Here is a 16,559-nt window from a genome sequence, read left to right as displayed (position 1 = left end):
GGGGGGAAAGAGGAGAGAAGAGAAAAAGAAAAAAAAACGGCTAGCAAAACAAGACGAAAACCCGAGCTTCACACCAAAATGGTCTTTTGTCTGAATCAGTTTGGAGTGTAATTACACGGACTAATTCAAGACTCTTCGATTTGCTGCGGTGACAGACCAGCAAGACACAACACTTGTTACTGCCATTTTCCAAATCACAACGTCCATGTTAACATGAATGTTGACTAAACTTTGATTTACACTGCCTTCTTTTAAAATGTTCGTTGTCAAGCAAATTGCACAATTGTTACAATTGTTGCGTTTTTAATTCGATATTAAACCAAGTCAGTTATCCGGAAATGTTTAATAATGAAGTGGTATTCAAGCTCAACAAGGTTATCCACCAACAAAAATTACCCTTTGAGAACAATAGAGCACTGGGCATACATGGAAAATGAGCGTCGCGTGCGGGGCGGGCGACGACAGTGACACTACGCGTGTTTGAACTCCCTTTGCAAAAGACCACGTAGAGGTTACCCACCTACCTACCCCCCTTATCCACCCTGTATTGCCTCCAACAGAGTTCAAACACAAGAATCCCAAACATAACCAGTAGAAAGTCAGTCGGCAGGCTTACTGTTGCGCGCCATTGTTCGTTAAATATTACCCATTTCAATGGCATCTTCGTCGGTATTCGTTTAAAGGCTACGATATTAATACAAGGGGCCTGTGTTGTTATTTCAAAATGAAGGGGCCAGCGCTTAGGCTCAAGAAGGGACGTAACGACTTGCACACGACCGGCGTGGTGTCGCGTCAAAAACACACCCCGATAACGTTGTCATCGGATAAATCATTCTGGAAATGTTTGGGACACCTTCACAAAATGGAAAGCTTTAATCAAACGTCGTTTGGCCATTGTGTGGTTTAACAATGGGAAACTGGCTTTCTATTGTATTTGTCCGCTCAAATTAGCTTGGCAAATAGATGAAATAGAGCATGAATTCATTGATTCAATTGGCGCCAACTTTGTTGGGTGTGACGGGGCGTTCCTGGCGGTTCACATCACGGACATACTTTCTATATAAACTATTGCCCGCAAACCGGACCACGTGCACGTTTTTCCATTTTTTTTTCTTTTCTTTTCATTGTTGTGGTGCATTGGGTCATGGAGTAAATAACAATCGCTTAATCTTGAAAATATATTATTTACTCATATCCGTAATGTCAACATTGATTAGGTTGAGAGTAAGTTTTTTTTCAACAAAACCCTACAAATAATTCGATTGTGTCTCACGTGCTTGAACTTTGCTGACCATTGAACTCGCTCTTCTTTATTCTAACTACGACTGTATCACTTCATCTAACGATGCAATCATTTAACTGACTTTTTCAAGTTGATAGTTTCTGACGATTACCACAATTGTTTGTGAAAGATTGGACGATCATGCAGCCTGGAACAATACAAAGTTGTTTGTACTGTATTCTTCATCATATGCACACACATCTTGAAACTTCAGGAAGGATTTGAAACTTTGGATACTGGGAGTATAATCGATGGTTGCCAACTCAATTGTTTCGATCAGTATGCTCTGATTGTCTTCGGGAGAAAGCGATCAGAACATACTGATCGAAACTGAGTGGTCAACCACCGATTCTTTTAAGCACTTCTCACCAGATATTTGCACATTCTGCTACCGCAAACCTCACAAACTATAGGTGGTGTTGTGTTTTAATTGTTTACAGCAGCTTCCTACGCAATCTCTGGTCACAGCCCAAGACAATGAACAAACGAGAAGTATAAAAGAGGGGGTGCAAGATGATGAGGAAGTGAATGAGGAGGGGGAGATGAGGATGTGAAGGGGGGGTCAGAGATAGGCGAATCAGGAGGAGGGCAGAAAAGGGGGAGGAGCAGAAAGAGAATGAGAATGAGCAGGAACAGACAAAAAGGAGGAGGCACGTAAAGAGAGGGAGAAGCTGAAGCTTAGAGGGGGATGAGCAGGATTGGTGGAGAAGGGGAGGAAGCGCAGCAGGAGGATGGGCAGAAAGAGGAACAGCAAAGCGTGCAAGAGGAGGAGCTGGGTGGGAGGAGGAGAGGCAGGGGAGCAGGGGCAGAAGGAGCAGGATGTTGCCGCGCCTTGCAGTTTGTTTTCTGTTTCCTAAATTCACAATCTTTTTGTTCTGACTCTTCCTCATCCTCCCTAATTCTGCACCGAGTTAACTTCTTCGTGTTCCCCCTCCCTCTCGCCTCCAAGAGTCTCTGCTCCGTCTTCTCACCCCGTTTTACTACGTCTCACACCCCATCCCCATCTTTCCTCATTTAAATAATCTAAGCCTACCAAAGAGGCAGATTTAGCAGGTGGATCCTTAAAGAGAACTACCAGAAAAAGTTGATCTTGAACCTGCCCCCTCCAGTCGTGATCCGCCCATACCCCCTACGTTTAGTGTACTTCCCTATAATGAGGTCTTTATTGTTACTTTTTGTTCTTCGCCAGACTGCAACCTCAGTTGTAGTATAAGGAATACAATAAGAAGATTGCTCGCAGGCTTTATTAAAATGTTCCTTACTTTCCCTTGCACCCCATCTCATGTTCCTCATCCCATGTGCCCCCACCTTTCAGCCACTCTTGATCCACTCTTACTGAACCTCTACCTCCTTTTCTTCCCCTTTCATCCCTTTGACTGGGAGCTTCATTTTTTCTCTTTACAAAATCAGTGTCCGTCAGTAATCCGCACAATATGCTAGCGACCGACCGAAGCACAACGAGGAGTGAACGGCCGTCGCCTCGGCCTCTCTCTCCCCCCTAAAATCGTCTTGCTCCGAGGGGCGCCGGGCCCCGCACTCGCGCGCTCCTAGTCAATAATCGTGCAATTTGATGAAAACAATCTGCGGCAAAGCAGGACGATAATTTGATTTTGAAGGAATAACTGCCGAAAAAACAACTGAATCAACAGAGCTTGTTCTTCATTATGCAATGATTTGGTTAGAATAGCGAGCGCAGTACGGACGGCCGGCTAGGCCAGTAAACATGGCTACGATTGGAGTGGGCCTATTCTATTAATGATTAGGCCTCTACCCTGACAGTGCGGAACACTGATGAAATATTAACCTGAGCCTAAGCAATACAAAAAAAATCTGCTTATTATAATATTACCTGTTTCAGGACGGCGATTAAAATTTTTCAAGACAGAGAAGAGCTTCGAATTGTTTCGCGAGGCTGGATGAACAATGTTTGTCAGAATGATTGACACTCTAATCATCAATGTTTTATCATTCCAAATGAAAGAACTTAACTAATTAATAGAGTGTTTAATCTATGATGACGTAATAATCAAGAAATTATGAGTTGTAGATGAATTAAGTTAATTAAAGGGAAGGTACACTGTTGGTAATTGTCAAAGAGCAGTGTTCTCACTTAATGTATCTCAACATATGCATAAAATAACAAACATGTTAAAATGTGAACTCAATTGGTCATCGGAGTTGGGAGAAAATGATGAAAGAAAAAAACCCTTGTTTGACGAATTTGTGTGCTTTCAGATAGGAAAAAAAGATTCCAAGCTAGAAGTCTTTTATTATTTTAGTGAGAAATCGCCTCTTTCTCAAAAACCACGTTACTTCAGAGGGAGTCGTTTCCCACAATGTTTTCTACTATCAGGACGGCGATTACAAACTTACTTGGTATCGAGCAATGGAGAGCTGTTGATAGTATACAAATATTGACTGCTTCGAGTGCTATATGGTTAAAACTATGACTCCCGAGGTGATCCCCGTAGCGTGCTATTTTCCCTCGGCTTCGCCTCGGGAAAATAGAACGCTACGGGGATCACCGAGGGAGTCATAGTTTTAACCATTGCACGAGTAAAAGCAGTCAATATTTGTTTTATAACACCCCAAACATTTCTCTAAATCTGTACTGTTATTATTAAGTTACAGACCTGAATGCTACAATCCACGGACGACGCGAATATAGATTGCAAAAACCTTTACTGTGCTGCTTGTAGTGTCGTGCAATCCGAACTGGTAACAGACTATTAATTTGTCATCCTCGTACACGCAACGGACGTCTGGATACTGCACGCCGTGTGCTAGTCTTCGGACTAGCGCACGGCAAACCGACGCACTATCACACGGCCGTCGTCTATAGCAAAACTAAGACATGTCATGTGACGCGCTCTAAACCAATGAGCAGGCAGAATACTTGTAAGGGGTGTTATAATAATATAAAACATTGTGAGAAACGGCTCCCTCTGAGACAACATTGTTTTGGGGAAATAGGTAATTTCTCACTCAAATAATAAAAGAGTTCGAATCAGCTGAAACACACAAAGTAATGCAACAACGGTGTTTTTCTTTCATTAGTCTTTTCATTATCAATATTGAGCCAACATTTTTGCAGTTTTGTTAATTTATGCATATGTGGGGATGCCTGGTTGTACTGTTATAAAAAAGAGAGTTATTTGTAGTTGTATAAAAGGCATAGGACACTCTTGGTAAATACTCAAAATAATTATTCGCATAAAAACTTACTTGGTATCAAACAATGCAGAGCTGTTGAGAAACGGATCCTCTGAAGTAACGCAGTTTTTGAGAAAGAGGTAATTTGTCACGAGTTTAATTTGAGGTCCCAAAATCAAGCATCTGAAAAACACAACTTCGCGTGACAAGGGTGTTTTTTCTTCCATTTTTATCTCACAACTTCAACAACCAATTGAGTTCAAATTTTCACAGGTTTGTTCTTTTGTGCATTTACCAAGTGCATACGAAGACTGGTCTTTGACTGCCAAAGGTGTCCAGTGTCTTTAAGCACTTTTTGCTGTCAGTACAACGATGTGACGTCCAAGGATGGATACCGGCGTAGCTAAACCCACCGCCACAGGGCCTCCTGTACATTGTGAATTTTGATTCGTTTTCTGAAGCAGATAGGCCCTAGCATTCAGCACAGATTTCAAAACGGCGGATGCAGCCTCACCAGAAGCCAAAGCCATAGTTTTTAAAGGCAGGTATGGATCAGTATGTATTGAATTAGTCTAGTCAATATGGCAGCCAAAATCAGACTGTCCACAATGTGACAAAAATGTTCATACCATTATTTTGCTGCACACAGCCAACCAGGGTCCGATCCACATCGATACCTCACTCAGAGTCACATGTCATTCCCACCTCCCGGCATCACTGGGATGGTTATGGTTGGTCCAGAGAGGGCGCTGTAAAGCAATGGCTGTACAACTTACTGTATGAACCTTTGTGCACATGAAAAAGAAATGACACTGCTTATGATAATTTGGAATGAACAAAGTTTGATGTATTTGATAAAATACGTCATGACACTATACTAGGTTGAAAGTATCTTCGGGTCTGAACAAACTTTTTGAGTTATACTCAACTATATAAAAACCCCGCAACGAGGGTCACTGCTAGCACATTCAATCCAATTCAATGGACCCTTCCCATGAAATATGCTAATTACATTCACGCATGCGTACAGACCCTGTTGGTTGGCAAACGCCATAGAGTTGTGCACTAAGCAGACGCGCAATCGCGTCTGCGTCACGCACCCATTAGCCGTGTACAAAACAGCGCGCTGTTCCCTCATTTTGCCAACCAAAACGTTAGTGCGCACGCGCTACGTGCAATTTACATATTTCATGGGAAGGGTCTATTCATCAATGTAATATTTATTTCCGTATACTCACAATAAGTATTAGACATAATCAAAATGGTTAAACAAAGACAAGTATTCGATACAATCAAAGAACACACTGGCATGGTCATAATGCCGTTATGTCATGTGCTGGACCATGCCACACATCATTAGAGGTGTCATCAATACGGTCAGTGATTTGGTTAAGGGGGGGGGGGTGCAAGACAAAACTCTGCCAGGATCATTGTGTACAAAATTGGTAAATCATTTGTCAATGGTAAACCACATTATTAAACTTAAGAATAAGCAAACAATGCAGCTGTATATTAGGCCCGACCCAGGCTTAACCTAGATATGTTAGAACTTAGATACATAATAACATAAATTAAAAACACAAAACACACCCTATTAATTATTGTTCGGGAAAAAGATTGTCGAAACGTACCACAAGGGCGTTTCAAGACAGGTCTACTCTCCCTAAGTTTTCTTTTTGTTTATGTCAAAATTGGAAACCAACGTCTTCAGCTCTGACTGACTGCGGGTCAGCTTAACCCAGAAATGTGTGAAGGCCAACTTGGACCCTGAATCAGGGTCTTCTTTTACTAAGTACTGATTCGAGAGTTTTTAGAGTAACATTATAGCAACTTATTTTACACACTGCCCTTTATATTGTTACTTAGTTACAAGGTAGTTTAAACTATCATTTTACAACATGAGAAACAATACTTTGTTTTTCCTTATCAATCCTGATTTTGATTCTCTTGCTACGACGATGAACGTTTACTGAAAGATGGAGACATGTTCCCCTAAACCGTTGAAAAGCTTATTTTGTTTACTAACACCAGTACCTTTTATGTTTTCAACCTTTCTTTAAAGACATGTTGCGTGTGTTCCATGAACGACCAATTCCCAAGTGAAGGGTATACAAAAATGTGTAAAAATGCGAGTTAAACTGCCATGTAATCTCTCCTGGTACCCTAAGACTTCGGAACGTTTGGGTGTATCCATGCAAACTGAGCCCGGGGTGGTCCTCTTCAACCTCTCCACCATTTTATCGCCAGAGGGCGTGAGGCATTATGCAGAGGTTACGCCTCAAGACATCCGCGTTTTTGGTTTAGTTCTGAGCATATCTGTCAGACTTAATCAACAACCGTGTGATAATACAATATTGTCGCTTTGTTCTTCGCTTTAGATAAATACAACGGCTTTACGGGTTCTGTACTAATTTAAAATTGCCCCGACAGGGCCCGGGTGCGATGTACCGTTTTGCTAGTAATTATAAGTGTTTTTTTCCCGGGATATCAAAATAGATTTGGAGAGAGCGTGTGCGGACAATTACCACAACACCAATGGGGATCGGCGGTTGGACTAAACCAAATGATATATGACAAGTTTTACCCTTAGGCTCCAATGGAACGGGAAATAATATTATTCCGGGTTTTTTCCCCTTCTCTTCACTGTTCTAATAATTACGATCGGCAGAGCTACTCCGGCGGAAACCTCGACGGAGATTTTATTAATTTTTTGTTTTTTTTCCGAGGGCTGAATTTAGTCAGAAGCGTTTATTTTCTTATGGCGTCACAGAAAAGGGACAATGCCGATAGTGGTGTGCGGGAAGCAATAAGGGCACATCTTCTTCAACAGGTTTTAATCTCCTTTGATTTAAACAGAAATTGACTCAATAATTCAACAAACTGGTTAATTCTATTAATACTGGCTTTCATGAAGAAGAAAAAAACCGCAATATTGTGCAATTTGGGGATCTGGAATTATCTCTAAAATCTCTAAAATGAGGGCATACCACAGATTAAAGGGTGTAGCCAATTTTAGGGGTGTGGTTTTCTTGGCCCGTGAACTCAACAGTAGGCCTACTTGGGGTCCGTGTTATTTTGTTGTGAGTGAAACTTATTAATTTGGATGTAGGTTAATTTTTATGTAGGTGCCTGCATGCTTCTGGATGGATTGATTGATTGATAGATGGGTTGATTGATTGACGGGTGAGAGATGATGGATTGATTGATTGATGTATGTGGGTGATCCCTTGCTTGCTTGCTATATTATTTTCAAAATTGATTATTTCATACTCACTAGCTTGGTTTTATTTTATTTGTTAGTAACTTTCTTGTTGAAGCAAGCCCAATTTCTTAGCTCTGCTTATTGCCGAATTCTGCACTTACGATCACCATTCTTCGCTTACTGTGCCAGCGGCGAATTCCTTCTAGCTCAAATGAAGACCGCCTAGAAATGTGGAGTACGCACGTGCACAAACAAACATTTTCTGCTTACCCATGATAATACGCTTGACGTAAGCGCGGAATTCCCTGCTTTGGTAAGCGCAGATTGTTTGCTAACGGTATTAAAGCAGAGCCATAAAATTGGGCTCTCTCGTTACCACCTAGATTATTATACCCTAAGGGTTTTCTTCTTATCCCCTACCTTTTTCAATAGCCTTTCTAGTTTTCATGCTGTACTTGATGAACTATTATTGTGTTGCTTAAAGCCATTATACACTTTCGGTAAACAGTATTGTCCAAGTCCCACACTTCGTGTATCACAACTTATATATAAAATAACAAACCTGTGAAAATTTAGGCTCAATCGGTCATCAGAGTCGGGAGAAAAAAACGGGAAAACCCACTCTTGTTTCCGCGCGTTTCGCCGTGTCATGACATGTGTTTAAAAATAAATCCGTAATTCTCGCTAACGAGAATTTATATTGTTTTACCGTTTTCTCAAAAAGTAAAGCATTTCATAGACTAATATTTCAAGAGAAGTCTTTCACCATCACCTTCTGTATCGGGTGCAATACTCTATGTCTGTGCACAGCAGACAAAAATGAACATTGAGCTCAGCATAGGCCAAATCCATATATTCTCTATATTATAAGTCTGCATAAGTAAAGATCCCTCTATCGACTTGAGGATTGCTGAGTCTCTCAACTGGTCCCATGTGTTTACAGGTAAGAATAACAGCAGGCACTGGTCATACGGCAAGCGGTGTACACACTTTTCTCATAGCGCCCTCTTTCTAACCCACCTCCTTCAATCCAAGTCTCCCCTTGTGGGGACAGAATCTTGGAGAGACAACAATCTTTCGCGTATACATTTTTGCTTCATAGCGCCCTCTTTTGACTCAACTTCATTCAGCCCAAGTTAATTTAACCATGGTTCGGGGGGTGGGCGGTGACACACACCTGGGCAAAACATCCCCTTTGACACCTGTGTACGCTGATATATTTGCTTAAAAATAAACTACAAACCGTATCCGAATTTGCGGCTACGGCTAGGTTGCTGCTACTGCGTTTTGCCAATGACGTACATTTCCAACGTCGTAGTTTATTCAACCCAATGAGTGCGTAATAATACAAATGGGGGCGCTGTTCCAACACACCAGTCTTGAAAATCACGGAAGGTTTCTAATTATTTTTGTTCACCAATGACTACATTCGTTAAATTCATTGGATGACGAAACCACGAAACCAATTTGTTTTGCACTTTGTTTTCGTATAAAAAACGTGTATTGTTCTATAAAAATAACTTATAAATGACTAAGTATTAATTAATGATCACCATGTTATTTGTTTGGTCCTGCCAACTCATCATCAATGGTAGGATTGGCTGCCGTATGCACATGTGCATTGGAAATTTTCCCCTCCCTTTAATCAAACACGTACCATGCAGTCACCACCACGAACAATTTGAGTGTAGCTCTAATGTGCAAGCCAATTGCGCATTAAAGGGCTATGTACTTTTTTTCTAATACAAAAACACAATGTCCACAGATTTACATTTACAAAGTTTGAAGATTTATATTAATGATAATAGAAAGCTTCCCTTAAATATTCCTTGCTGAGGTGATGTAGTTTTTGAGAAATTAATGAGTAAAACAGTGCCACGAAAATAATGTTCGTCTCAGTTTTAGCATGTTAAAACGTTGTAACCAGTTATGATATGTTTTTGATATAATATCATAACTGGTTAATGGTTTTTTTTACATGCTAAAACTGAGACGAAAATTATTTTGTGACTGTTTTACTCAATTCTCAAAAAGTACAGCAGCTCAGAAGGTAATATTTGAAGGGAAGCTTTCTACTACCATTATCATCAACCGTGTAAGTTTAATGTAAAGCTGTGAACATTTTGAAAAAGTACCCAATATTATGTTTCGCTTTTACTAATAGGGCTCGATCGCAACACTCCCCTAGCAACTTTAGTTGCAAAAGATCCAAATAATTATCCAATATTTTTAACATTTTATGCATTATCATATCAATCGGCAGTACATGTAGGCCTACAATCGATGCATCCTGAACTACAATTTGTACAGGCTCATTACTTCCCATTCCATCGGTTTTTAAAAAGACCGGTGACCCAGTGGCTGGCGAGAGAGAGGGCGCTCTACAAATTTCAGACAAACAACCAGTAGGGGCCTAAAACAGTGTAGGATGTAATATTCATAAAGAAATATTGTAACAAACCTTATGAATGAGTAAACCGATGCATTAACTTTGTTTGTAACAAAGTTGTGAAAAACATGGTTTATAATGGATTGCTGTAAAATGGTCCAATATTGTTCCCCTGGGGTGGTTGAGTTTCAACCTTGGCAATTTGGGGTAGACTACACTAAACAGGCTTGATTCAAATAATGGTGGTCTAAACAGTTTACTCGCTCATTGGTGTTCATTTTCGTCAGGCGTAGGCTGGCTCAAACATTCTACGGCTATTCCTTTTATTGGGGAAAAACGAAAATTGTCACAAAAAATAGTTTGAAAGCTTATAGTGTGGTGCACCCACAAATCGACAAAACCTTGTTGATCTTATAAACAAGGCTGTCGACATCTCGCTTGCGTACTATCAGGTCATGTGGTGGATTTTTGAATGTGTATGGGAAGTCGAGTTCAAAGTTAATGGGGTCAAAAGATCAATTAGTCGTGTAAGGATTTTGAGTGCATGCACTTTAGTGGTAAAGGCGATATGATCAACGGCTATTATTCGGAGATCAAAACGATTACATCGTTATAAATAGGAAGAATTACACTAAATTTAACAGGTATCAAAACCAAAGTGCTCACAAAGTTTTTAAGTTATTCAGTATATTGACACATTTTGTAAATAATTACATTTATTTTTATGTATAAAATATCAAACATTTCCGTTAGTGAAAAAAATATATCAGGTTATGCCTCTCCAGAAAATAAAATCATACTTAATCTGAATACTCACCTTTTGAAGCTCTGGAAGAATGAATACTCATTGTGACAGCTAACTCCAGGACATTGAAACAATGAAACGTACTTGTGAAAATTCTGATATTCGCCCTGTACGAAGGAATTTGAGAAGAAGTAATACATTATTTGTACTTTACATGACGACTTTCATATGATAAAGGTTTTCTCGGTCAATTTCGGCAAATGAGCAGCCAATTTAACCACCAGAATATTCTATTTCGCGCGAAATCGATTGCTACTAGAAAGGGTGATTCGATTTCGTTTTATGATTAGTCAAATGTAATGTTGCGTCTTTTGATTTAACAAAATAATCATTCAAAAAAATTTAGCAATTTATCAAAGCAGCATTCAAATTCGCAGACGCTTCTTGATGGGTGTGTGTGTCACGAAAAAGAATGTTGATACGCTAAATTGAACAGAGTGCTAAAGGAATTTGGCTCGACTCAAAAAGAAACTGAATGGCCGAATTCTGAATTTGAAACACAGTAACAACTGGAGAGGTAAAACAGCTTTTATCCGAACGCATGAAAATGAAATTGACTGCTAATTTTGCCGAATTTGACCGAGAAAACCTATAGGGTCATAACTACACTGTTTGTTAAAAAAACATGTTCTTTAAGGAATCACCGTGAAGGAATGGATTCTATTGTTGATCGGTCATTTGCATTTTGGCTTACTCTTATATAGTGTTATGTTCTTTTCTTTCTTTGTTTTTTTCCAAACCATTTTGTATTGCAGAACTCAGAAAATTTTTGGGTATTAAACAATCTGAAACCTATGTAGGCCTTATATTGACTCAATTGTTCACATAGAATCAAAGTATTACCTTCTTACTATGCTTAATACTTATTTCGTTCAAAAACTACCCAAACACTCGCGAAATCTCGTTGGTGACTTGCAATATCGCGCATAAACGTGTCAGTTGTATTTTTAGTAGTTTGTCCCAGGCAATTCTTGTTATACGCTAATGTCGTAATTCACTATGATATGTGTTAATAGGCCCGAGGCACCTGACCTCACTAATTGCCCAAACGCGGCTTCGGACAGTCGCCACTGAAGACAAAGGACACGTCGAAAAGGTCAAGACCTTCTCAGCAATTAGACGTTTGTCGGTTAAACACTGCCGCCAGCGGTGACTTTGAGATAGGTCCAGGGGGTCAACTTTAAAGTACGCCGACGGCAATTTTGCGGAGAAAAGTTTACAAAGAACGTTAAGTTTCATTACGTCACATCGGCTTGTTAACACAAATGTCACAATTTCTGTTTTATGTATGGAGAAGTTTTTTGTGATACCTTTAATTTAAACAAACTCTAAATCTAAGTCTATAAGAGACAGATATAGTGTTTCCACACTAACTTAATAGGTCAGACAGAAATGAGAGGGTGTTTAAGTTTGGAAATGAACAATGAAACTTTGCATGATTTTTTTATTTTTTTTTATCCAAATGTAATGCTCCTACTTTTTCAGTTTGTTTTTAGCACACAGTGTCCTCTTTGTTTCTTTTTAATCTCAAAAATAATTGTTCAATAAAATAACATATCAAGAAACTTAAAAACAGCTGACTGAAATATTAAAATAAGAGAGAGAAACGTAGAAATTTGTATTACTTTTATTGTGTGTATCAGATCTATCTACACTTCTAACAATACTTAACTTGCAAAGTAAGTCTTGCTCGGTCTACTACAGTTACACCATAGCTCCATGGTTATACCAACTTTGGCATTCCCGAACACCAATTAGCTAGAGGCAGTATGTCTAACAAGACCCTTTGTTTGTTAAATCCTGCAGTTTTTGTTTCCGTTTGACCACAGAGAGTAAGACACCGCGACTGGAAACCCATGGGGACTAAAGACTGTATTGTTTATTTCACTCGTGATCAATTCTGAACAACACCTCTTGACATTAATTACTCCAAATTCTTTGAGGCAAAATATTTTTTTGTTTTTGATAAAAGACATCCTTATAACTAAATCTTGTACCCGAATCACCAAGCTTGTTAAATAGAAATATTTGACTTGTGATCCTTCTTGCTCGATAATCGATTGTATGTTAATTATTTGATTCGGGATAGAGTATAGTTTTTTTTGTGAAGTGCTAATACACAGGCAAGGGTTACAAAAAGGTCGCGATCTGGCTTAAAGCCATTGGACCCTTTCGGTACAGAAAAAAATAAAAGTTCACAGATTTACAAATAACTTACAGGGTTTACAGAAGGTAATGGTGAAAGACTTCTATTGAAATAGTGTTCCATGAAATGCTTTACTTTTTGAGAAAACATTAAAACAGTATAAATTCTCGTAAGCGAGAATTACAGATTTATTTAACACATGTCATGACACAGCGACACGCGCGGAAACAAGAGTGGGTTTTCCCATTATTTTCTCCCGACTCCGATGACCGATTGAGCCTAAATTTCCACAGGATTGTTATTTTATATATAAGTTGTGATACACGAAGTGTGGGACTTGGACAATACTGTTTACCGAAAGTGTATAATGGCTTTAAGCGATACATCTTTGACAATGTGAAAGCTAAGGTCAACAACCAGAGGGAAACATAGGCATCCAATAGTGCATCACTGCTTGCCTTCTGGAATGGTCAAAGATCCGAAGAGTTTGTTTTTCTCTTCTGGGTAGACATCAAGGTCATGTGAAACACATACGCTGTGTTATTAAAGGCACTGGACACTATTGGTAATTACTCAAAACGATTGTAAGCATCAAAGCTTACTTGGTAACGAGCAACTGATAGATGTTGGTAGTATACAACATTGTTAGAAACGGCTCCCTCTGAAGTGACGTAATAAGAAACCTCAGCTGAGGTCTTAAATTCAAGGCATCTGAAAGCACACAACTGGTGCGGCAAGGGTGTTTTTTCTTTTTCTCATTATTCTCTCGCAACTTTAATTACCAATTTATTAAACAAATTCACAGGTTTGTTATTTTTATGAATAATGTTGAGATGCACCAAATGAGAAAACTGATCTTAGACAATGACCAAAGGTGTCCCGTGCCTTTAAACGAAAAAAAAAGGTACCGGCTACGAGGCCAGATTCGACCGGGGCTTCGCTGGGGTAGAAGTCCCTTAGACCGTTCTCTCTGTGGCCAGGCCCCGTACTCTGAGCAGACTGATGCTAAGCGATTACATTCCACGGTGCTGGGTGGCGCGCTGAGGCGGCCATTTTGAAATTTAGCACCTGTAATAAAAGAGACTTACAGTCTCCATGGATGTTTTTTAGTGCCAATGACCGAGAGTTCTTACAATTATTGAACTTGGCCTATTGACCCTAGAAAGTTTAAAAGGTTATCCAACCGTTTAGTAAATATCAGGTTAAAGATTTCTTCTTCAATGATTTTGAAACAAGTTTTCTGTTCATGAATTCAAAGCTTTTCGTTTCAAAGAAGGTACCTGTTTGTGAAATGTTCATAATGATTATTTCCATCATACAAACTGTATTACAGCATAAACGAAAAATGTAGTCGTTTATTTTCTTCAAAACAGCTCGAATTCTGATGAAAACAATTGTATTATCTTATCCGCTTGAGCATATCTTTATTTTTTTTTATTTTTTTACATTGATACAAGTTGTAAGGTCAATGACAAGTAACGCATGTCTCCCAACACTAACTATAAACAATGATATGTAAATGAGGTTGTCATAAACAAAAATACAAACTAGCCATTAAATACTAATAATGAAATTGAAAAAGAATATCATTGGTTTACTGCAACCGTTTTTCCTCATCTGTCCATTTTCCATAGCGTGAAAGAGACTTTGACTTTCACTTAGGAAAAATAATATTATTATGGTATAGTACCTTTTTCATACTATTTTTTCGATTTATTGTGAAATATGATAATACTTTGAATATAACGGCATTAAATCAGTTATCTTAAGAAAATAAAAAAAATGGTTTGTAGTTTTGAAGATATAAAAAAAAACACCCGAAGCGTTTTGGCTGTGGATATTACACTATTTAGCCTAAGAATGAGAACTTCCTCTGTCATGCTTTCCAATGAGCCTCAAATAATTGAGGCTTATTGCCACACAATTTATCTCAAAGTTTTTGTAAGATGTTGATTTTGGGTCTCACTACAAGAATATTTATTTCAAAGTTTCCAATCAACGCAAAGTTTTCGCTAATAATGAAAGTTTTATTAGAAGTGGCCAGATGTTTGGGGTCGAGACATTGGCGGCAATTACAGGGCCGCGCGCTGTATGCTCCGGCCCCGGGGGCTTGAGGCACTGCGTGTTCGCCCGGTACAATGACCGGGAACATGCCCTTGGCTTCAAACTACAAGAAATGATATAATAAATACACGAAATCTCGCCAGAGTTTTTGTTGAGGAGTATTTACACAAAAGTGTTGTGGTTTTTAAACTTCAGGCAACTTAACTTCAAGGCCCTAAGTTCATATAAATAGAACTTCAAATCAGCTAATGATATAATAAATAATATAATAAAATAATGTTAAAAACAGTTTTTGTTGAGAGTATTTGTTTTACACAAAAGTGTTGTTGTTTTTAAACTTGACTTCGAAGCCAAAAATAAGAGCTGCTTATAAGCAAAACAAGCAGCTAATTACAACAAAACTGTGCTTACATATACCAGATTAAACACCATGTCATCATGTACAATATTATGTTACTGGTATCCTGTTTAAGTTTGCTTAGCAGAAACGTCGAGCAACATTTTCTGCTTGAACAGCTATATAAAATGGGGCCCTGGTATACATTGATGTATGCAGAATACCATGAAAAATAAACGGGCTTAGGGTGTTAAAATAACACCCCCAGTGTTGATACGAACACCTGGCAAAATTAATATGTATGCAGTTGTTGTTTTTAAGGTAATACGAAAAAATACAAACAAACAAAATGGTCCGGATTTCATAGAACAGTCTAGGCAGAAAAATATTGCTGACAAGTTTTCTGCTTTATAGCCAACAACAATTAGGATAGGCCCTACCAGTAACATATTGTACTTTTTGGCATGGTGTTTTGACTCTGGTAACTTTCTGCTAAGCATATTTTTGAGGTGCTTATCTACTTGTGTAGATCATTTTATTATACTTTAACATCTTTCTAACCATATGCATTTTATAACAAACGGTTACAAACGCTTTTTATATACCAACTCGTCCAATCCAAGGCAACGTGTTCCTATGATGTTTAATGAGTTATTCATCCTAAGAGAACGCACAGATTTATGAAGAATTAAGTTTTATGGATCCTTGACTGTTAGTCTCAGCCCCACCTCTTATAATTCAGGTATTAATATTTCTCATTACGTTTCCTTTATGTTCATGTCAGAATAAAATTCACCTTTGAGACTAATTATGAAGTTTGTCTATCAATTGCTTGCCATTCACCTACCTGCCTTTAAAAATGGAAAGACAACTTGGGTTCATTGCCAACAGGTTTGTTCAAAACAAGTTAAAACGAAATACTGTATAGACATTTCCCCGTACAACTTTGAGATCTGAGAGGTTCTCTAAGAATATTTTTATCCAAAATAAAAGCAAACCCTATCCTCAAATATAACTCACCAAGAACTCTGAATCTTCACCATGTACAGATTTGAAACGTGTTTCATGCCCAATACCCAACTTGGTAAAAGACAGCAACACGAATTTCCAATATACAAAAGGTACAGTTAATGATGAAACTACGTCCCAGGCGAATATTTTCTATTGTTCACGCAGGAATT

At 38.7% G+C, this 16,559-nt stretch overlaps 1 long non-coding RNA gene across 1 annotated transcript; it reads right to left on the bottom strand.

The window, feature by feature from the left end:
* Positions 1-5,135: 5,135 nt before the first annotated feature.
* On the bottom strand, positions 5,136-16,477 carry LOC117291176. The gene is made up of 3 exons (XR_004519135.1): positions 16,399-16,477; positions 10,844-10,938; positions 5,136-5,220 (listed from the first exon to the last, which is right to left on the bottom strand). It is a non-coding gene; the product is annotated as an uncharacterized LOC117291176 (long non-coding RNA).
* Positions 16,478-16,559: the final 82 nt, after the last annotated feature.

The sequence above is a fragment of the Asterias rubens genome, chromosome 6 (assembly GCF_902459465.1).
Source record: "Asterias rubens chromosome 6, eAstRub1.3, whole genome shotgun sequence".
NCBI lineage: Eukaryota > Metazoa > Echinodermata > Asteroidea > Forcipulatida > Asteriidae > Asterias > Asterias rubens.
Note: the sequence above shows the minus strand (reverse complement) of the source record. Positions and strands in the feature narration are given on the sequence as shown.